Genomic DNA, 21,641 nt, shown 5'->3' on the forward strand with positions numbered 1-21,641 from the left:
TCTCCTCGCTATAGTAAGCGTCCATCTTACACATTAGCCATATTACAAGCTCACGACTTGTACAGAGAAGGAAAGAGAATCTGTGAGTGGCTTGATGTTTGGTCCCCTGCGTGGAGGACCGTGCCCATGATGCTGAGGGACACAGCCACCTTTGTGCCTGTGTTGTGCTCACAGCGTCTTGTAGTGGCAGAGGAAACATACCTTTGGCATCTTAGAAAGGCAAAGAAAGCAAGTCTAAAGATAGGACATGGCGGGGGGAGGGGATGACAACCTTTTAACCTTTTAAACGACCATGTTTCAGTTCACTTTGTTCCTGTTTGCTCTGAGAAGGGGGAAAATAAAGAACTCTAATTACAAACTCCTCGTTTCTCTCAGCTATACTATTTTCAATCCTATATAATTTGTACAGCTGAAGTGGCAAACGCTTGCTTGTAAATGTGAAGAGAAGGTGCTCTCATTTAATGCTTAGAGGAGACTGACTCTGATTTAAGCAAAAGAAAAATTCTCCATGGCCCTTTGATTCGTGACTGGTAATCATTGTGGAGCCGCCATCTTGCCCTGCATGGCCTTGTTCCTTGGCCTTGAGGGAATCTGCCCTTCTGAAGCCCCTGCTCTCTCACCTCCCGTATCTCTTTGTCTCTTGGATCAGGTGACTGAGGTCACAGTCACAGTCACAGATGACTGCTGCAGTGGGACCCATGGCTGGATTCCTGGAAGGGCCTCTCATGATGCTTAGGAATGGTGCTCGCTGTATCCCTCACCTGAGAAGTCCGTTCCCAAGATAGAAATTTGATCCCTGTGGCTGGAGCAGCCTAGTCAGCATTTCTACCAGGTCCCAAGAAGAGCTCAGAAGCTATTCACTGAATACTTAGCAAGGGGCTAGATGACTTGTGTGTATGATTTTTTTTTATGAAATATAAAGGCATCTCGACAAACTCTTGGGTGAGTATTGCCATCTCTGTGTTGCACGTAAAAGAGGCTCAACAAAACGGAAGTGACTCAGCTCAGAGTTACCCTGCTAATAATAAACGTACTGGCTTTGACCCTGAGTCTCTCAGAGTAATAACCCATGTCCTCTCCACCACAGCACATTCCCTCCCTTGAATCAGAGAGCACTCGATGGGGAAGGGAGATGGCAGGAACCGCTTAATCACTGGCAGATGAAATGATTTCTACCCCCACTCTCCTACTCCCTGGGAACCTATCCACGTGGGTAAACACATGTCACATCAACGATGGCCCCAGCGCTTTGCCTACTCAACTCCAAACCCGAAGACGGTATGGTTCGATACACGACTTACATCCAAGTGTTCGCTATCATGTGGAGGAAAAGTTCCATAAAACTCATTTTTCTTCTTTTGTTCTTCTTTCCTGCATTGAGGCATTACGTAGCCGTCGCAACAATCACCCCCAGGTTCAGATATCATTCTTTGCCTTTACTTGATGATTTACAAATATTTTTAGTATCAGCTTCTTTTTCAAACGCAATGTTGCGTGAAACCTCAACATATAAAACTGCTAAGGCAAAATGTTGGTAGTATAATGTTTGTTAGATCTCAATGTATAATGCTGACTTCTAAAACCAAGAAGAAAGAACAATGAGGCTTTGTGATGAACCCAGAAATTTGAAATCAGTGTTACAGATGACAGCTGCAGGCTTCTCTAAGCTCAGTTTCCAATTTATCCCCTTTTGTTGGGAGTAGTTTGTTTTTTCTTTTTTAATATTGTTGCACGTTACTGAGAAATCCTGGTTCCCTAAACTAAGGAGTTGCAAATAAGAACAGTGTATTTTAGGGTGTTTTTTTCAAGCAGATACCTTGCAATCTCGGGATATTTTTTTCACCTAAACTTATTTAAGACGTATTCACTTAACACAAAAGGAAGAGTAGAAGTGGCTCCTTTTAAAGTTGAAGCCATTAACACTATGAAACAATTTGCATTCTGTAATTGGTAAGCTTGCAATGTGGGGAACCAATGATAGCTTCCTTGGCCACTCTGAAATTTTCCATCAGAGACAGAAAACACTGTTCAAATTGTAACATTAATGAGATGCTCTTCAGTGTCTATTCAGTTTCAGAAGCCACAAATTTACCTTGTTTTTCATGGCGAGTGCCCTCTGGCTTGGGATTTCGTCACTGACAATTGGCCCACCATATGCATGTTACCTTTGACACCTCGTGGCCAATAAATCACTTCGCCGCACCGTTTTGCGCGCTATGCTTACTGACGTATTGTTACGTGCCAAAAGCCACCAAGGACAAGAACTCGGGCTGTGTTGTCTGGCCTGAGCCAGTAATGGAGTATGAGGCACTCATGCTACACCAGGGTGCCTACTGGTGAAATTCCACGTGAGTGGACATAGGAGGCCCTTAAGTTTATGTGCTAAAAATAAGAAGGGAAAAAACGAGGGCAGGTTGCAGTGTTTCTACTTAAAGGGTGGCAAATATATGCATTGAGGTGACAGGAGAAGCTTTGCTTTGGGATCTCAACAAACCTGGCTGTACCCGTCAGCCAGTTAGTCATCTGGCTGTCATAATGGAAGTCATTCCATGTCATAATGGAAGTTTCGTGTTAACTACCAGGGTGACTGAGAGTCTCATTCTGGAGAACTCTACTATTGTCTCCTTTAATCTGCACAACAAAATCTAGTAAATATTGAAGATAGACTTACTATCAAAATGGAATTAAGGAAACACTGCACACCGGCAAGAACACTTTCGATTCCTCTCCAGTTGGGTTGTTAAAGTGGTTTGGATGGTTTGGATGCCTACACACACATCTGATGTAGATTTCCTCTTGTGCCTTAGTCTAGCCCAGTGGTTTTCAAACTTGACTGTTCATGACAGTTAGGGGACAGGGCGGTATAAAAAAGAACCTTTTCTACTATTCGTGGTGGGCAATACAGGGGACATCTCTTCACACATTAATCCTTATTGAGTGGCTTCTCTGTGCAAGGACTGTATGGATGCTGGGTTGGAGCAGTGAGCACAACTCCTGCCTTCCAGAATTATCACTCTAGGGTAAAGACAAACATTAAGCAAACAAGAAATGCACGATAGGGGCGCCTGGGTGGCTCAGTCGGTTGAGCGTCCGACTTCAGCCCGGGTCACGATCTCGCGGTCCGTGAGTTCGAGCCCCACGTCGGGCTCTGGGCTGATGGCTCGGAGCCTGGAGCCTGCTTCCGATTCTGTGTCTCCCTCTCTCTCTGCCCCTCCCCCGTTCATGCTCTGTCTCTCTCTGTCTCAAAAATAAATAAACGTAAAAAAAAATTTTAAAAGAAATGCACGATATAGTGTCTGCTGTGAAGAAGGCTCTGGAGAAAATGTACAGTTAGATAAGAAGAGACAGAGGGAGCCTGCTCTCTTAGGGTGATCAGAGAGAGACGTGTGAGCGGAGACCTGAATGAAGGGGACGCATTTTGTGGTTTGCCAGAGGAGAAGCGCTCTAGGTAGGAACAGGGTTGTGTCTGACCCATGAAAAAAGAACAGGGAAGCTGGTATGTCAGAGCAGAGCAAAGGAAGGAGGTAGGCAGGAAATAAATTTGTATGTGTTGCGGGGGGGGGGGGGGGCGGGGGCATGGGTGAGTGGGTGAGGGGTATCACATAGTTGGGATCAGATCCTATAAGGCCTTCTAAGCCTTGACGAGGACCAGGACTGTAGATTTCACCATGAATGTGGTTGGAAGCCTCTGGAAGGTTTGAGTAGAAGACCACTAGGATCTGATTTACACCTTAAAACCTCAGGGATAGGGGTGCCTGAGTGGCTCAGTCGATTGAGCATCCGACTCCTGGTTTCAGCTCATGTCGTGATCCCAGGGTTGTGGGATCGAGCTCTGCATTGGGCTCTGTACTGAGCGTGGATCCTGCTTGGGAGTCTCTCTCTCTCTCTCTCTCTCTCTCTCTCTCTCCCTCTCATATATATGTGTGTGTATATATGTATATATATACACACACATATGTGTGTGTGTGTGTGTGTATGTATGTATGTATATATATACCTCAGAGATAATTTAAACCCCATATACTTTGCGCTGGGTAAGAATGTTAGAAGCTAACTCCTGCATGAAGTAATATCCTACTGTACAAGGTGTGGAGTGCTTTTTTTTCTTAATTATAGTTACTAAATAGTGAGAAATATAATTTATAAACAAAATGCATGTGCTCCGAAGCTGCTTGGTAGAATGCTTGGGGTTTTGAAACAAGTGTAAAAGCTAGACGCTTCAGTAAGACTTAAAATAGAAATCCTATACAGAGCTTCTAAGACTCTAACTAGCACCTCAGTGCTAGTTACTGAGTGCTTACTGAGTGCTGACTCTGTCCCTTTCTGCTCCTGTGTTCTTTAGCAGTACCTTTGCCACTGAGGTCTAGTTTTCATTGTTCATCATCCTGGCAAGCTGTTTGCTTACTGAAGAGACAGTCATTCAACAAACCGCCAGCTTCTAGTGAGAAGTGCCATTATCGGAAAGAAGCGTGTACTTTGTGTCAAGGATAGAGAACCCTCTTTTTGGAAAATAGGTCTTGTGATTCTAGGGATAGTTCTTGAATGACGCGGTAACTGGGTTCAGGATCACCTACTGTTTTTTTGTTTTTTTTTTTAATAAAGATTTTGCTTATCTTTTGTCCTTGGCTTGGTTTCCATAAAAGAGGCATATTTTTGTGACTTTGTCCAAGTTACATTGAGCTCTTTCCTCTAGTTTATTAACCCCAAGTGCTGAGCAGACATTAGAAAGCATGATCTATTGCCCTACTCTCATAATAACATTTTTCAAGTCACTTGTCGGTTGACATATGACACGGAGAAAAAACATTTTACTGAAGTTAAACAATAGTGTGTGAAGGATATTTTCGGTTACTCTAAGGTTCTTTTAGTAGGAAAAATCATTTTTAGATTGTACTGTTGTCCAATCTAAGGGTAATGATAACTATTATGTAACACCCTTTGAAAACTGTAGTAATTTATTTTATGCAAATACTTAAAGGCAAAATGCGATGCACAGATGACACATAGTGTATTTAAAATACGGTTTTCTGGGCTTTACTCCCAGGTGTTCTGATTCAGAAATCTAGGGTTGGGCATACTTTTAATTTTATTAAGAACCCCCAGTGTTCGGATGTAGGAAATGTGACTTTAGTAAATACTCCAAGGGACAGCTGTGGAAAAGCACGTTTGAGAAACACTGCTGACTTCCTGAAGGCACGTTAACGCTGTATTATAGAAAATATCAAACGTGTCCAAAAGTAGAGAAATGGTCAAATGAATTCCCATGCCCTCATCACTTCAGCAGCTACGAACCTAGTGTCATCTACACCATCCCTGCATCTAGATTATTTTGAGGCAAATTCCAAACATCATAAATATTTTAGTATTTTTTAATGTTTATTTTTGAGAGACAGAGACAGGGTGTGAGTGGGGGTGCAGAGAGAGAGGGAGAAAGAGAGGGAGACACAGAATCTGAAGCAGGCTCCAGGCTCTGAGCTGTCTGCACAGAGCCTGACGCGCGGCTCGAACCCATGAACAGCGAGATCATGACCTGCACCAAAGTTGGACACTTAAACGAGTGAGCCACCCAGGTGCCCCAATATTTTAGCATCTATATAAACAATCGGGGTTCTTTCTTTTATACAAAACCACAATAGCATCATCACAGCGATTCCTTAACATCATCTAATATCCAGTGTTTATATTTCTTTAGTTGTCTTATAAATACAGGTTTCTGTTATGTTGCAGGGTTTCTGTGTTTTATGGGGTTTTTTTCTTTTACAGTTTACTTGAATCCAGATATAAATAATATTTCTGTCTCTTAAGGCTCTTTTAAACTATTGGTTTCAACTCCCATCTTTTTTCATGTTGCCATGTTTTCTGTTGAGGAAAGCAGACCATTTGTTCAGTAGAGTTTCCCACCATCTGGATTTTGATGAGTGCATCCCTGTGGTGTTGTTAAACATGTTCCTCTGTCTCCGGCATTTCCTAGGAATTGCTAGGAAGTTCTAGAGGCATTGTTTGCTTTGCTTTGCCTGACAACTTCATAGCTGGCATTGTGTGGTGTATTTCCATCAGGAGATGGAGATCTTTGTCCACATTCATAAGTTTATTAGAGATGGCAAATGGTCATAGTCGAACTCTGTTATTCTCTGTTCACGTCTTAGAAGGAATCATTGTTCACGAAGAGAAACTTCCCCTCATCTGTCTGCTATGTGTTTTCTCAGTGCTCCAGGTTCTATATAAAAGGCCAGACTAATACTTGATTCTTTCCCTTTCTTTACCAGTTTGCAAAATAATTTTTCTTCGTGATGTCCTCCCAAGTCACCATTTCCTAAAAGTATTACTGCTGTGAACGTAGGGCTTTAAACATACCTGGTCATCATAGTTATTATTACCGTTATTGTTACTCAAATGGCCTAATATTTGACCATTGATTGAAAACCTACTCAGTTTCACTGCTGAGTCCTGGTAATATAGTACTAGCTGTATTTGATAGTTTCCTTGCTTTTCTGATGTGACAGGATGCTCCAGGCTCATCCTGTACATTCCTGCTCCAAGCCTGAGATCAGCTTCTTTTCCAAGGAAAACCTGGTTCCTTTCAGTGAGAAATGGTATTTGGAGACCACAGTCTGGGCCACAGGGCTAGTCATTGCATCTGAGTTTTGTCAGTGGGCACAGAGAGGTAGGAAACTTCTTTCATGTGTATGTGTATGTGTTTGTGTATATGTATTATGGGGTCTGTGTGTATTTTCTAAAATAAAATACATCATGAGTTTCCCCTGATGTACCATGAGGCTTTTCTTAACCTCATTCATCTTACATCAGTTTCCTTTCTCTTAAGCTACAAATAGCGATTCTCAATCACCCGGACATAATTTACTCATCTACTTTGTCTCCCACTACACTCACTACTATTTCCAAATAAAAATACCCGCGACCCTCCCGCCCACCAATATGGTCGCTTTTAACTTGTAACTTTTTTTTCTATTTGGTTTTGATTTAGCTTTTAGTCCAGCGAGTGGGGGATAAGCAGTTACGTTATAATGTGTTCACGTCACTTGGATTAGTTCCTCTTGGTGTGTTTGTAACTGGATATATGTTTACATCCACTGACTTAATTTTATCTGAGACTTAAAAAAAATTTTTTTTAATTAATTTATTTTGAGAGAGAGAGAGCGTGAGCAGGGAAGGGGCAGAGAGGGGGGGGGGACAGAGGATTCAAAGTGGGCTCAGCAGAGACTCCGATGCGGGGCTCAAACCCATGAATCACAAGACCATGACCTGAGCCGAAGTTGGGTGTTCAATGGACTGAGCCACCCAGGCACCCCTATCTGAGACTTTTAAAGGAGACACTGAGAAAATTATTTTTGTTCAATAAGTGTGAGAAAATATTTAAATTTTCCTAAAAATCAAAGCCACAAAAGCAGGCGAGGTCACTGAAATCTGTTACACATTCCTGTCCCTTTCACTCTCTTTTCTCTTTTCTCTATGCATAACCATTTTTTATATATCCTTCATTTTTTCAGCATAAGCAATTCTATTATTCAGGTAGGTTTTTATATTTTTTGCCTCAGTGAACATATTTATAAGTTCCTTAATATAATACCCTTAATGAACTACACTCTTTTTTTTAGGTATTACCTTTTGGTTCCCTGCTATGAGTGATATTGAAATTTCTAGTAGCCCTTTCTTTCCTCTTCCCTCCTCTTTCTGTGGTTTGATTTGAAGTACTATGCTCTACTCCCACTTAGATCTGTATCCATGAGCTCGTTCTCTTTCACACGGTCCCCCATGTTTTTTTTTTAAAATCATTAAACTGCCTACATGGTCAGAGTAGATAACCATACTCTATATTGTATACTGTTATATATATATATATATATATAACAGTACTGTCCTCCTTGGTCATCTTTGAGAAATAGACCCATAGCTGATCATGTGTTTAATGCTCACCCATCCTTACATCCGTGCCTTTCCAGCCACTCTGATTGTCTGCACCTTCTCCCTCATGGATAATTAAGGAAGGACTCTGGGAATAATAACTCCTCCCTAGGCCTTTACAGATTCATAACAGATTGCTGTTGACTTGAAGGTCATTTTGGCTGGGTGTAAAATCCTTGGCTGGGTTGCCTTTCCGGAGTGTCACTCTCTGGACTTCTACCATAAAGCCTGACTCTTGAAAAGTCGGTTGACTCTAATTTTCTCTCTGTGACAAGTGAATGACTTGGTCATTTTGCCTCAATTATCGATTATCCAAAGGATTTTTTTTTAATCTTTTTTCTAGGTCAGTTTTTCCATGGTGTGTCCTCTAAATATATAGTTTCAAATCTTTTTCTACTTCTGGAAAGTCCTCTTGAGTTACAGTTTTAAGTATTTGTCTGTTTTATCACTTGGCTTTGCTTTTGAAGACTCTTACTGGAATGTTAGGTTTGATTTTCTTTGCCCGTCTTCTATTTCAGAGGCTTTGTCTTGAATCCTTTCTATCTTTTTCTTTGTTTCTTTTTGATGTCCCAAACTCTTTTTTCTTTCCAGGTTCTTCTTTTTAATTTTTTTCAAAGTTTATTTATTTTTTTGAGAGAGACAGAGACAGCATGAGTGGGGGAGAGGCAGAGAGAGAGAGAGAGAGGATCCCAAGCAGGCTTCATGCTGTCAGCACAGAGCTTGATGTGGGGCTCAAAGTCACGAATCCTGAGATCATGACCTGAGCCGAAATCAAGAGTCAGATATTTAACCGACTGAGCCACCCAGGAGCCCCTCTTTCCATGTTCTAATACTTCTTGGGCATTCTCTGTTGTGTGTGTTCCCTCTTATGTTTCTTCCTGTTTAGTCTTTATTTCTAAATTATTTTTTTTTCTTTTACTTAAATACTTCCTTGGTTCTACTGCCCTTGTATCCAAACACTGCTTTTCCCCAATCACTTCATTTCTGAGTTTTTGATTAGATTTGTGTTCCCTTGTTAACTTGTTTTGTTTTCTCAAGTTTCTTTTAGTTCTTTTGAAGTATTAATTTGAAGATTTCATGTGTTTGGGGGCATGTCTCTGTGGGAAGCAGGTTACTCTGATTTTTATTCCTTTTCTTTTACTCATAATAACTGTGCATTGGATTTGACCACGATCCTATTTGGCGCGCATTCTTAAGTGAAATGAATGTCCCTGAATTTAGGGCCAAGGGGTAGGCCAGAAAAGCTTTTCTGGCTACTCAGCTCTAGAGCTCCCTCTTCTGTTGTTCCCGTGAAATGACAAAATAAGGTTCGGACATTCTTAGCTGTCTCCTTGGCTTCCCTCCACTTGTATCCTTTCATCTGTCCCCTTGCTTTTCTTTGACCTCGCTCAAGGTGGATTTTGCTCTCAAAAGTTTTTCCTCAACTCAGTAGTTGACTCCTAGGAAGAAGCTTTGTTTTATTGATTTTTTTTTAAGTTTATTTATTTTGAGAGAGAGAGCATGAGCAGCAGAGGGGCAGAGAGAGAGGGAAAGAGAGAGAGTCCCAAGCAGGTTCCGCACCACCAGCACAGAGCCCCATGCGGGGTTTGAACCCACGAACCGGCAGATGGTGACCTGAGCTAAAACCAAGCGTCAGACGCTTACCTGACTGAGCCACCCAGGCACCCCTTGATCTTAACAGATTATCAGCTCCATACCACTCAGACACTTTTTTTTTTAATTTTTTTTTTCAACGTTTATTTATTTTTGGGACAGAGAGAGACAGAGCATGAACAGAGGAGGGGCAGAGAGAGAGGGAGACACAGAATCGGAAACAGGCTCCAGGCTGCGAGCCATCAGCCCAGAGCCTGACGCGGGGCTCGAACTCACGGACCGCGAGATCGTGACCTGGCTGAAGTCGGACGCTTAACCGACTGCGCCACCCAGGCGCCCCATCACTCAGACACTTTTAGACCCTCCTGTGGTCTCTTCCTTTCACCCCATGAACTGGATTCTGTGGGACTCCTGGCCAGTTTTGTTGCTGGGCCCCAAATAGCTCACCAGATTGCTTATCTTCCAGCGAGGGTCTTTTGGAGATTTGGGGCTTACCATAAAGCTTACTCACTGCCTTTTCTCCAACTCTCTCCTACAGAGGTATCACTGACATTGTTACATATGTCATTTCTAAATTACCAAGGTCAGTAGCTCATAAACCATTCAAAGATACAAGGTATGTCAGGGTTAAGGATGAGTTAGGATTGTGGACTCTCAGTAAATAGTAGCTCTGTGGTAGAAGAAAAAAAAACCCATTGGATCTTTCTGGTACACATTCAAACGATCTGGGCGGGTAAGTCATTCTCTGCCCCTTTCTCTCTCCGATAACCCGACACCCCGGCAAGTTCCTGCCTCCCCAAAGCGACTTGTTAAAACTTTGCCAATGTAGTTGCCCAATTGCCATTAACCATCACATTTTCCCTCTTGGCTTTTAATAGCTGGATAGGTTTACAGAAAAGAAAATGATACACTTTTTTCTATTTTGTGCTTTTCAAATTCTTTGAGGCCCTTCATGGCGTGGAAGACAGGATCAGCAAAGTCCGTAGCGTCTGTTACCTTTGGCACCTTTTGGCAAAGGGTCCGCTTCCTGTGAGTTTAAATTTAGATCCACTGAGAATCTGAGAAATTCGGTAATGAAAGGAGAACTTTGGATTTTCCTCTTTGGGAGGCTTCCTTTATTAAATTCCATTAATGATTCTGTTCAGCTTTATTCCCATCTTATGTGAGAGACTAGAATAGCAACTCGAATTGCTTCTTCCTCTCACAGAGTTCTTTCTTCATTCGGCATTGACCGAGTGCCTCCCAGGTGCCAGGCTGGAGGGCATTCTCCACGTAACCACCAACCTGTTTTCTGCATCGTATTATTTTAAGAGTTTCTCGGTAGCCCGCTCACCTAACAAGGGCTGTTAATGAATTTGTCTGTTTCTTAAATATTTTTCTGGCATCCTCCTTGATGGGTTTTTAAGTGAAAATCATTCTGGCATAAAACAAACAATGTAAACAGTAGAGCGGGCTAGTCATATAATTATATATGCTCGGAGTATGAGAGTCTACGGAGGGAAAATAACCTGGCATTCTTTAGTTCACTGCTAAAGATGACTAGGCTTCTCATTTAAAAAAAAATTTTTTTGGGGGGCGCCTGGGTGGCGCAGTCGGTTAAGCGTCCGACTTCAGCCAGGTCACGATCTCGCGGTCTGTGAGTTCGAGCCCCGCGTCAGGCTCTGGGCTGATGGCTCAGAGCCTGGAGCCTGTTTCCGATTCTGTGTCTCCCTCTCTTTCTGCCCCTCCCCCGTTCATGTTCTGTCTCTCTCTGTCCCAAAAATAAATAAACGTTAAAAAAAAAAATTTTTTTTAAATAAAAAAAAAAATTTTTTTTTAATGTGTGTTTATTTTTGAAGGAGGGACAGAGAGACAGAAAGAGTGTGAGTGGGGGAGGGGCAGGGTAAGGGAGACACAGAATCGGAAGCAGGCTCCAGGCTCTGAGCTGTCGGCACAGAGCCCCATGCGGGGCTCGAACTCACGGACCGTGAGATCATGACCTGAGCTGAAGTCAGACATTTAACCGACTGAGCCACCCTGGTGCCCCTGGGCTTCTCATTTTTAACTAAAATCGACTATTTCTAAGACAGAGAGATTGAACATCCTCTTTACCTTCCTCTTTATAACTCTGAAACCTGACCCAAGAGCTGGCATTTTCTGTGCTGTGTTCCGAATCAGAGCCCTGTGATGTGTCGCACTCGTAATATTTTAAATAGGGACAGGAAGGGAGGACAGATAAAGAAGAGCTGTTTAATTCAGCCAGAGGCTCTTCAACAGCATCCGTGGTTCTCTCTCTTGGCTCTGCAGATGGCAGGCGTTTCAGGCCCTCTAAGCACGACCTCTAAGGAGCCCTTGGCCACGGTCACCGCCTCTCCAGCTAGCACGCTGCCGTGCCGTGAGTGCGGATGTCAGCAGGGCCACAGTTAGTGTGGCATCCGCTCCTGGACAAGAAGGCCCTGTGGGCAATGCGTTTCTAGATGCAGGGAGCTCTTCTGTACCGTCTGCCGCTCAGCTTCCTCGGTCATGGCCAAATCCTACTCAGCCATTTAGGAAGCAGTGGACAGAAAGCACATCCTCACGTGCGCTGGAACAAAGAGGAGTACCAATCCTTTATACGCTAATGAAATCATGTAAGAACAGGAAGAAAACACGAGGAGTTACGATTTTCTGTGTTTCTCGCTGGCAAATCGTACAGCAAAACTCTCCGGGAGTCTCGTCCGTTCTGTTAAGTGTTTGGCAGCAGAGTAGCGAACGGGGTTATGAATCGTCCCTTTGCTCACCAGCCACCTCTGGCCTCTACTTCCTGTGGCCCAGCTGACTGGCGGTCTGCTCGACAGCTTAGTACACGGGGCATGTGACAAACACGAGCGTCCCCTGAAGGAGACGGAAGTCCGCCACGCACCTGTGCTGCGCAGCCCTCACGTGTGTGACGTTTGCGTGTGCGGTTTGATGCCCCTCGGCCGTGGCCAGAACCTTCCACGCAGCCCGCGCACCTGTTACCGAGCGGAACGGTGAGGGCAGCAGCAGGTGGATTCTCGACATTCGGCAGCCCCGGAGCTCAGTCCTCAGACCTCTTCGGCTTTCCCGCTGATCTCTCAAAACCGTCTCAAAGCTGACAGCTTCTCCAGCCTGCCCTCTCCTTTCGGTGTCAGACTCCGATATCCCCCCACCCGGCAAGCACCCCCATTAGTATGCGCCCTTGCCCTTCTCCCTCACCGGCCGCTCCCACTCTTCCCACCTCAGGAAATGGCAGCCCCCTCCTTCCATCTGCTCTGGCCAAAGGCTCTGAGGCCTCCCTTGACTCCTCTGTCTCCTGCACAACCCCCACACCACCCTTACCTCTGGCCTGGAATATTGTAGTAGCCTCCTCGCTGGTCTCTGTGCTTCTACCTTTGCTGCCGTAAAGCGTATCCTCAACACAGCCTCCAGAAAGGACGTGTTAAAACAGAGTTCAGGCCTGGTCGCTCCTCTGATCAAAACCTGCTAATGGCCTGACCGTTCATGTCGAAGAAGAACCAGAGACCGTATTATGGCCAAAAGAGCGCATCATAGCCACCCCTGTCCCGGCCCCTGACTTCATTTCCTGCTCTCTTCCCTCCCCCCCCACCCCACCCAACTTAGCAAGCCCCAGCCCCAGCCACACCAGCCCCCACCTCGATGCTCCTTTCTTACCATGTCAGGCAGGGGCCTACCCCGGGACATTTGCGCCTTCAGTTCCTTCAACCTGAAATGCTCTTCCTTAAGACACCACATTGCTTTCTTCATTTTCTCGAGGCTTTTGCTCAAGTGTCACTGTCTCCATGGAGCCTCTTTTATTTTTTTAATTTTTTTATGTTTATTTATTTTTGAGAGAGAGAGAGAGAGAGATACAGAGCACAAGTAGGGGAGGGGCAGAGAGAGAGGGAGACTCAGAATCCAAAGCAGGCTCCGAGCTGCCAGCACAGAGCCCGACACGGGCTTGAACGCATGAACCATGAGATCGTGGCCTGGGCTGGAGTTGGATGCTTAACCGACTGAGCCACCCAGGCGCCCTTCCTATGAAGCGTCTCTTGACAGACTTTGGAAAATTGTGTTCTAGACCCCTGCCCTAACTCCTTTTCCTTTATCTTTCTCCTTAGCATGTACCACCATTTAACGGAAAGTATTTCATGGTGAAACTGTGTGTGTGTTTATTTCCGTGAGGGTGGGTAATTAGTTTTTGTTGTTGTTGATCATTCCGTCCCAGCGTCTAATGCAATGCCTGACGCGTAGGTCCTCAACAAATAAATTGGTTAAGAGAGCGTGGACGGCAATAAAAGACTGGCACTTATTGAACAACTACTACGCGTCAGGCACTGGGCGAAGTGATTTGTGTTTCTTAAGTCTCCCAACAGCCCCGTAGGTAGGTTATCTCTCTCCTTGTACAAACGAGAAAATGGAGCTCTAGAGAAATCCAGCATTTGCCTTCAATCTCATAGGTCAGTGGGAGCGGCCAGACATGAGCCTGACCGTGGCCGACTGCAGAGCCTCACCCTCTGCTGCCCCAGGTAAAAGACAAGCCATATGTGCCCCGCTGGCTCCGGCTGGGCCCTTTCCCACTCCAGTCCACACTCCCGTCTCCTGCGGAGGTCGTCTGTGATCTCCGCGTCCTTGGATGTGTTGTGTGCCCTTACCGGTCTCTTCTGACTTGATCTCTCAACCGCCTGGCCAGTGCCGCTCATTCCCTGCTTTCCACAACACCTTCCTCCCTTGGCGTCCTTCACGCCATTCTCTTCTGATGCCCATTCTCCCCCTTCTGGTCCGTTCTCCCGAAGGCCGTTTTCAGCATTCCTCCTCTGCATGCTCTCTACGCCCACGTGCCAGCGCTCCTCGCGTCCTCGGCCTTGGGCCACTTCTCTCCTCCGGTTCCGTTTTCACCCCCGACGATCTCATCCCAACGCCCAGCTCCACGATGGACGCAGATTCCCGCATCTGTACCTTCAGGCCAGATTTCTCCACAACCTCGGGCCTCTCTACCCGGCGGCCCGCCTGGCAGCGAGCTCCATTTAGATATCACAAAGGCACCTTTGCTGGACATGTTCAGGGCCAAAGTTATAACCCTCTCCCTCCCACCAAATCTCATCTTGGTCCCGTTCTCTACCTCGGCCACGGGCATCCTCTGGTTACCCAGGACAGACGCCCAAAAGCCATCCTTGAAGTGTTCTTCTCTATTTTCCTCTGCCTCTGCCACCAGGTCCTACTGGTCCCGTGTCTTAAATATCTTTTGGATCTACCTACTTCTCCCCATCCTCCCTGCTTCCACCCCCCTCTAGGATCGCCCACTTCGCCGACCTCCTTCCACCATGCCGGGCGATTCCCCATCACCCTGCACGTTTCTCTGAGAGCTGTTTTCACATATAAGCTTATCTATTTGTGCCATCACGTCGTATCTTTCCTGCCCGACCAGAATGGAAGCTCTATGAGTGTAGGACCCTGCCAGTTTTCTTCATTCAGCCCGTACCCCCTGACAGCTTAGCGCTTGACCTATAGGAGACAGTCCGCACGTATTTGATTTGTTGGATGAAAAAAGAAGGCTGAGAGGAAGTGAGAAGAATATTCAAAAGCAGATAGAAAACTGTGTTGTAGGGGCGCCTGGGTGGCGCAGTCGGTTAAGCGTCCGACTTCAGCCAGGTCACGATCTCGCGGCCCGGGAGTTCGAAGCCCCGCGTCGGGCTCTGGGCTGATGATGGCTCAGAGCCTGGAGCCTGTTTCCGATTCTGTGTCTCCCTCTCTCTCTGCCCCTCCCCCGTTCATGCTCTGTCTCTCTCTGTCCCAAAAATAAATAAACGTTGGAAAAAAAAATTAAAAAAAAAGAAAACTGTGCTGTATAGACCCATAACAAATAGATGGTTATTTCTAGTGCTGAGTCATCAAAGAAAGGTTAAAATTTGTTCGTTATTCTCCATTTTAGAAGGCAGGTATGTAGATATAAAACTAGGAAAGAAATCTTTGGGGTATCTGGGTGGCTCAGTGGGTTAAGCATCTGACTCTTGGTCTCGACTCAGGTTGTGATCTCACGGGGCATGAGTTGGAGCCCCGCATCGGGCTCTGCGCTCACGGCGTGGAGCCTGCTTGGGATTTTGTCTCTCCTTCTCTCTGCCCCTCCCCTGCTTGTGCTCTCTGTCTCTCTCTCTCTCTCTCTCAATAAATAAACTTTCTAAAAAAAAGATTAAAAAAAGAAATCTTAGAAAAATATCCATTCAGTAAGCAAAGTTTTAAGAAGGCAAAGAAACGGGCACCTGGGTGGCTCAGTCGGTTAAGCACCAGACTTCGGCTCAGGTCACGATCGCACAGTTTGTGGGTTTGAGCCCCGCGTCAGGCTCTGTGCTGACAGCTCGGAGCCTGGAGCCTTCTGCTTTGGTTTCTGTGTCTCCCTTGCTCTCTGCCCCTCCCCCACTCACACTCTGTGTGTCGGTCTGTCTCTCTGTCTCAAAAATAAACGTAAAAAAAAAGAAGGTGGAGAGATTAAGTTAATTTATGCCACTGCTTCATTTCCTGACAATGCAGACAAATGTTTACATCCAACTGTGAGTACAAATAGCACGTCCTCACTTATCCGTGCCAATAGAGGCTGAGGCAACACAGATAATTGAAATTACAGTGCATAAGGAAGAGGATTGATTGATTTGCATGCTTTTCCTTAATCATGGAGGAATTGCCAGAGAATCTAAAAAATGGGCAACAGGAAAAGGGAGAAACAGTAAGAATCTTGGATAATCCCCCACTGGATAATTCAGATTTAACTGGGTCTGTTTTGATGTGTGCACATGTTTCTGAACACGGAAAAGGATAGACCCACAAAATATTATAAATGCCAGTTTTCAAAGGCTTTTGGAAAATGCAGCTCAGAGCATGAGGTATCAAATCAATTTAGGGTCTCACTTGTTTCCATCGGATTTGGGCACATTGAATTCTGAGATAATAGTTTGGCATCCGTGTTCACGGCACTTTTCACTTTTCAAAGATTCTCTGAGGTTAGAGGATGTGTGGTGACCCTCGTCTCCCAGATGAGGAAACAGGGGCACAGAGCCCATCTGTGGCTTACCTGGGCTTTGGAAATAATTCCTCGGAGAGCCATCAAGACCTGGGTCTGCAGACTGCGGCCGCAGCATCTCTAGTTCTGCTTCTGTTTGAGAACTGTTCCTATTTTCGTTCTCTTTCATGCTGTTTAATCCAACCTGTTTCGTCCCGCTGCCCATCACGTTAGACCGAAGAAAGAACTTAAAACAGGATGGACTGTGTTTGACAGTAAGGAGCTGCACAGCTGAATTCCATCAAGCACGAATGTGCCCGTGGCCCCAAAGGCGCTAAAACATGACAACGGTGTTTTATGGCAGCCTCCCCTGGGCTCCGTGTGGCAAGGCGATGTTTAACCTGGAAAGACATCTCTCTTTGTTTGTAGCGGCAGGTCTCAGTTATTTACCGCCTCTAAGATCTCCTAAGGCCACTTGGCTTTCCTTTTCTTCCTTAAAGGCCAGATATAAAGTTTAACTTGATATTGTACAGCCGTTTCCCCCCGCGGTCCACGCGGAACTTGGTTTATCCGCTAATTGTATTAACGTTGCCAGTGAAGAAGTGCTCCAAAGGTGTGGATCACCAATTACCTTCTGGTAGAGCCATTATGAACTAATGACCAGTAGTAGGTATGTGCTCAGCCTGCCCACATGGAATGCAAAAAAGAAAATAAGATGTTTTTTGCCTCCCATTTAGATAATTATTTTTTCAGTCTTCATAGATGTTTCCAAGATCTCTCCAGACCTGCCTCTTTTCACCCAGCTCCCAAATCTGATGCACAAAGGAAAATAATTTGGGTCAAAACCCATCACGTGTTCGTTGTATTGACGCTGTGGAGGAAGTTAAACGCTGCACGGTGAAAGGCCTTTGCACATCTTTAGAGCAGAATATGATTGTTGCATGTTACTCTGAACTGAGAGGTGAGGATTTAGCTCTGTAGTGCCTCAGAAAATATCAAAAGAGTTTTAAAACATTAGTTTTGAGAGATTGGAATACATAGAAACTCAGAGTGTTTGAACGTCGGCCCAGACGTTGGCAGACTTCCATTCAGATTTCGTTGTGAGTAAAATGTGTACTCAGCAACTAGGTTCAAGCCCTTAGTAGTTTGTAAGCACATCTCTCTGCTTTTTCTAGATCGTTGCAGAAAAAAAAAATAGGTTAAGCAAATTTTGTGGTGGAGCTTATGCGTGCACAGACATGTATAAAGCCTCTGCATCTTCCAAACTTGGAAAGCATATTTTAACAGCACAAGTATATCTATGCGTTTGATCTACATCAGAGCCTCTCACATGCTTTTTAATTATACCGTTTAAATGTTTTACCTATTAAATCTGTTTGGTCTTCAAGCTGTAAACATCACACACAGCTAATAAGCTTTAGGAAAGAAAAGGAAATTGACATTTAGTATAGAGGTTCTACAAAACCAATGAAAAACTATGCAAATGAGCTATAGAACAGACAGATTTGCATATCCTTGTTGGTTTCATGATGATATTCTCAGCATGAGCCTGGCAGACTTGCCTTTTTACCTCTTGGGATGATGCATGTACTAGCGGTCGAGCCCTGCAGGGTCAATTTAACAAGTGTAACATTGTGATTTTCCATGCGGTTTCTCAGAACCACTGAGCAAAATGCTGCGATAAATAGTGACAGAGGAAATCGATTTTTGAAGTAAATACTTTTGGAGGACGGGGGTTGGGAGGGACATTCTACTTTTGGAGGACGGGGGTTGGGAGGGACATTCTACCGCTCTTTAATGTTGCCAAGGTAGGACAAGCAATTTTTGGTACTGGTGCTGTGGCATTTCAAAGTACACACACACACACACACACACACACACACACGTCACTCACTCACTCACCAATTCTGACACTCTCTTGTTACCATCATGCTCACCCCCCCAAAACTCCTGCTCAGAGACTGGATAGATTTTGCAAGCCTCCTTCGGCTGCATCAGGGTGTCATCAGAAAAGGAAGCTAAGGAAATCTGCCTTTGCCACCATCCTGTTGGAATAATAAGTAGCCTGGTTAATAGTACAAAGTGCCAGACATTGATACATGGAAGCATACTTGCATAGTGGCTAAGAAGGATTCTGATATTGTCAGGACCGGGATTTGAACTCAGCTCTGGCATCCCTCCCTACGTTGGTTTCTCACCCATAAATGGCATAATAAGGTGGTAGGGAGATTAAATGAGAGTATGCAATCTACTCCCAACTACCTCGCTTATAGTAAACACCTAATAGTGCCATTATCTTGAAATGCTTTCAAAATTATCACCATGTTTTACTTTGTAAAGTGCAAATTTTTAAAAAAAAATCGAAGTAGCTTTCTGAAGAAGAGAAAGGAAATGAAATTCACCCCTGAAATGTACTTGGAGAATTTTAGAGGGTCTTTTCCAAGTTGTTATAAAACACCTCTGAAGTAAATTTGCCCATTTCTGCCCACACCAATTCTATAACATTCCAGGGATAAAATCTGCACTTGGGTTTAAAAATAAAACGGGTAGAACAAACTGAATTAGAAGTCGTTGGCAGACATCTCCCCCAGCAGAATGTTCTCTCAATTGGTGGTATCGCAATAAAAGAGAAAATGTATATATTTTTTTAAATCTGCCCTCGCCACCCCCCCATCCCTCCAGCCAGTTGGATTTCTCTCTTGTAAAAACCCCAGTATCCTTGGATTTCATCTCACCCCTCCCTCTGATATGTGCACCCCCCACCACTCCCACCCCCTGAAAATAAACCACATCCGCATAGACACATCCTCCTTCCCGAGAAATCGCCGGGCAGCGTTGTCCTCTGATACCGTATATGTGCATACTGGACTGCACGGAGGGCCGTCACAGAAACACGGGAGGCTCTGATGTGTTCAGTTGTGAAGACTGCCAAGAAAGAGAAAAATTCTCCCATGTATTCCCATCTCTCCCGCCTCTTTTTTCTTCAGTAAATATTCAGGCCCTTTTTAGAGAGGCTTTTGATAATGTGTTATCCCAGCAAATGCCATTAACCTGCATGTACATAGGACTCCCCAGTCCTGTAGGAATGGCTTCGTGAAGAGAGTCCGATAAGATGCAGTTGTAGGATTGGGTGGAGGATCCTGTCACCACACACACACACACACACACACACACACCACAACACTCACATGCACACACACACACACACACACACACACACCCCAGCCACCCCCAACCCCTCATCACCATAGAAATTATGTAAAAACTAGACGTTCTTCTCTCCCTCACACAGGCAATCTCATCTTTCCCAAAAATGGAAGGGGAAAACGCTTTCTTTGGCTGAGCCATATGCAAAAAATTATGGAACATCTGTGTAAGTAACAACATACAACAAGACAAATTATTGGTGGTAAAAGGCAAAACCCTTGTTTCAAAAACATGTCTGGAGATAGTGTGTATACAGAACCTTGCTTTGTGTTAATTACGCATAATAACTGTCAGCTTTGCAGACCATGGGCTGGGCTCTCAATAACTCAGGGTCTTTTCCTGTTTTGTTCTATCCTCCCTTCCTTCCTTCTTCCCTTCCTTCCTCCCTTCCTTCCTTCCTCCCTCCCTTCCTTCCTCTCTCCCTCCCTCTTCCTTCCTTCCTTCCTTCCTTCCTTCCTTCCTTCCTTCCTTCCTCCCTTCCTTCCTCCCTCCCTCTTCCTTCCTTCCTTCCTTCCTTCCTTCCTTCCTTCCTCCCTCCCTCCCTCTTCCTTCCTTCCTTCCTCCCTCCCTCCCTCCATCCCTCCCTCTTCCTTCCTTCCTTCCTTCCTCCCTCCCTCCCTCCCTCCTTCCTTCCTTCCTTCCTCCCTCCCTCCCTTCCTTCCTTCTCTCTCTCCTTTTTGATTGATGTTGAACTAACCGTATAGCTTTATTTCAATAGTTGCTATGACCTGGACAATGAAATGAGAAACACTGGCTCACGTTTGAAAATGCAGTGGTGGGCAGATGGCCCCTTCACCCCGATCCATCCACAGTTAGCTTCCAATGGGAATTGAAGACCGAGGTGTGGGCCCCAGCCGGCACACTGTCTCACTGTGTGACCTTGGCAAAGGGCCCCCTTAGCCGTTTCTGCCTCGGTTTCTCCACTTGTCAAGGGCGACAGGGTAACGGTTGTGCTTGCGGTTCTTACGCGGATCGAATGGGACTAAACTGTGCAACTCGGGTCCTGTCCTAAGAGAAGTTCTGACACTGTTGTTTTGTTCTGCTGAAAGGGCTCTCGGCATCTCTCGAGCACCGTGTCGTCGGCTATCTTTGCGTGTCTGCCCGTGCCAGTGGGAGACGTGGGGTCCGTCCAGTCAGTGCAGGAAAAGGCGTTTACAAGACGGGTTGTCTCTTTGTGGAGAAGGGGTAATGGGGCAGAGTTGAAATCTAAGGTTCTTAAGAAGCGAGGCATACCACAGCCACAGCTCAGCAGGTGCCCTCTCTTCACCAGAAACCCCCAAGCTCCCCGCACAAGACGAGGAGGAAGCAGGTGCAGGGACTGGTAGCCAGGGTGATCTCTGTCAGCCTCCCCAGCCTTTCTTCCCTCCGCCCCCCGTCGGTAGCCCATGTTCCAGCCACGCCTGACTCCCGTCGTAATTCCGACGTTCCCTACGCGTTCACATCCGTGTTCCCCTTCATTCCGACCCAGCCCACGAAGCACCCCCTCCAGACTTCAGCATCCCCACTCAACACCTGTCTGCTCCACAAGCCCATCTAACCACAAAGCCAGCCTGTCCCTCCTTTGGGTTACCAGATCCCATTTTAATTTTTTTTTAGACTCCTTTGCTATTTATGACGCTTAGCACTGCCTGCCTGAGAGCGTAGTTGGCTGTGTGACCGCCGGAGCAGAAAAGGGCAGCCCGGCATGCCAGTTAGACGTGCAGGCGCTGGCGTGAGCCTGCCCGGGGTTCAAATCCGCCCTCTGCCATCTACTAGCACTGGAATTGGGCTACACGGTTACCTTCTCCGTCTAGTTTCCTCCCTTGCAAACTTGGCTGAAGAGGAGCTACCTCACAAACTTGTTGCAAGGCTTGGATGAAAGCCAAGGTGTTACAACGGTGCCTGAGCACTTAAGAGACATTGGCTGCTGGTAGTCCCAGCATACAGGAGAAGACGGGCCGTGTCTTGT

General features: G+C 45.5%; 1 protein-coding gene across 7 annotated transcripts in view; it reads left to right on the plus strand.

Annotated features, from left to right (window-relative positions):
• The window catches only part of ATXN1 (ataxin 1), a 417,826-nt gene that overhangs the window by 282,369 nt on the left and 113,816 nt on the right, over window positions 1-21,641 (plus strand). Inside the window, exon 1 of one of the 7 annotated variants that reach the window (XM_043590767.1) lies at window positions 15,332-19,859. The exons of the other annotated variants lie outside the window; for them this stretch is intronic. The gene's annotated coding sequence lies outside the window, so the exon portion shown is untranslated. Of the gene's footprint in view, window positions 1-15,331; window positions 19,860-21,641 lie in introns of those variants that run through there. 7 annotated transcript variants of the gene reach the window in all.

Source organism: Prionailurus bengalensis, chromosome B2 (genome assembly GCF_016509475.1).
Source record: "Prionailurus bengalensis isolate Pbe53 chromosome B2, Fcat_Pben_1.1_paternal_pri, whole genome shotgun sequence".
Classification (NCBI taxonomy): domain Eukaryota; kingdom Metazoa; phylum Chordata; class Mammalia; order Carnivora; family Felidae; genus Prionailurus; species Prionailurus bengalensis.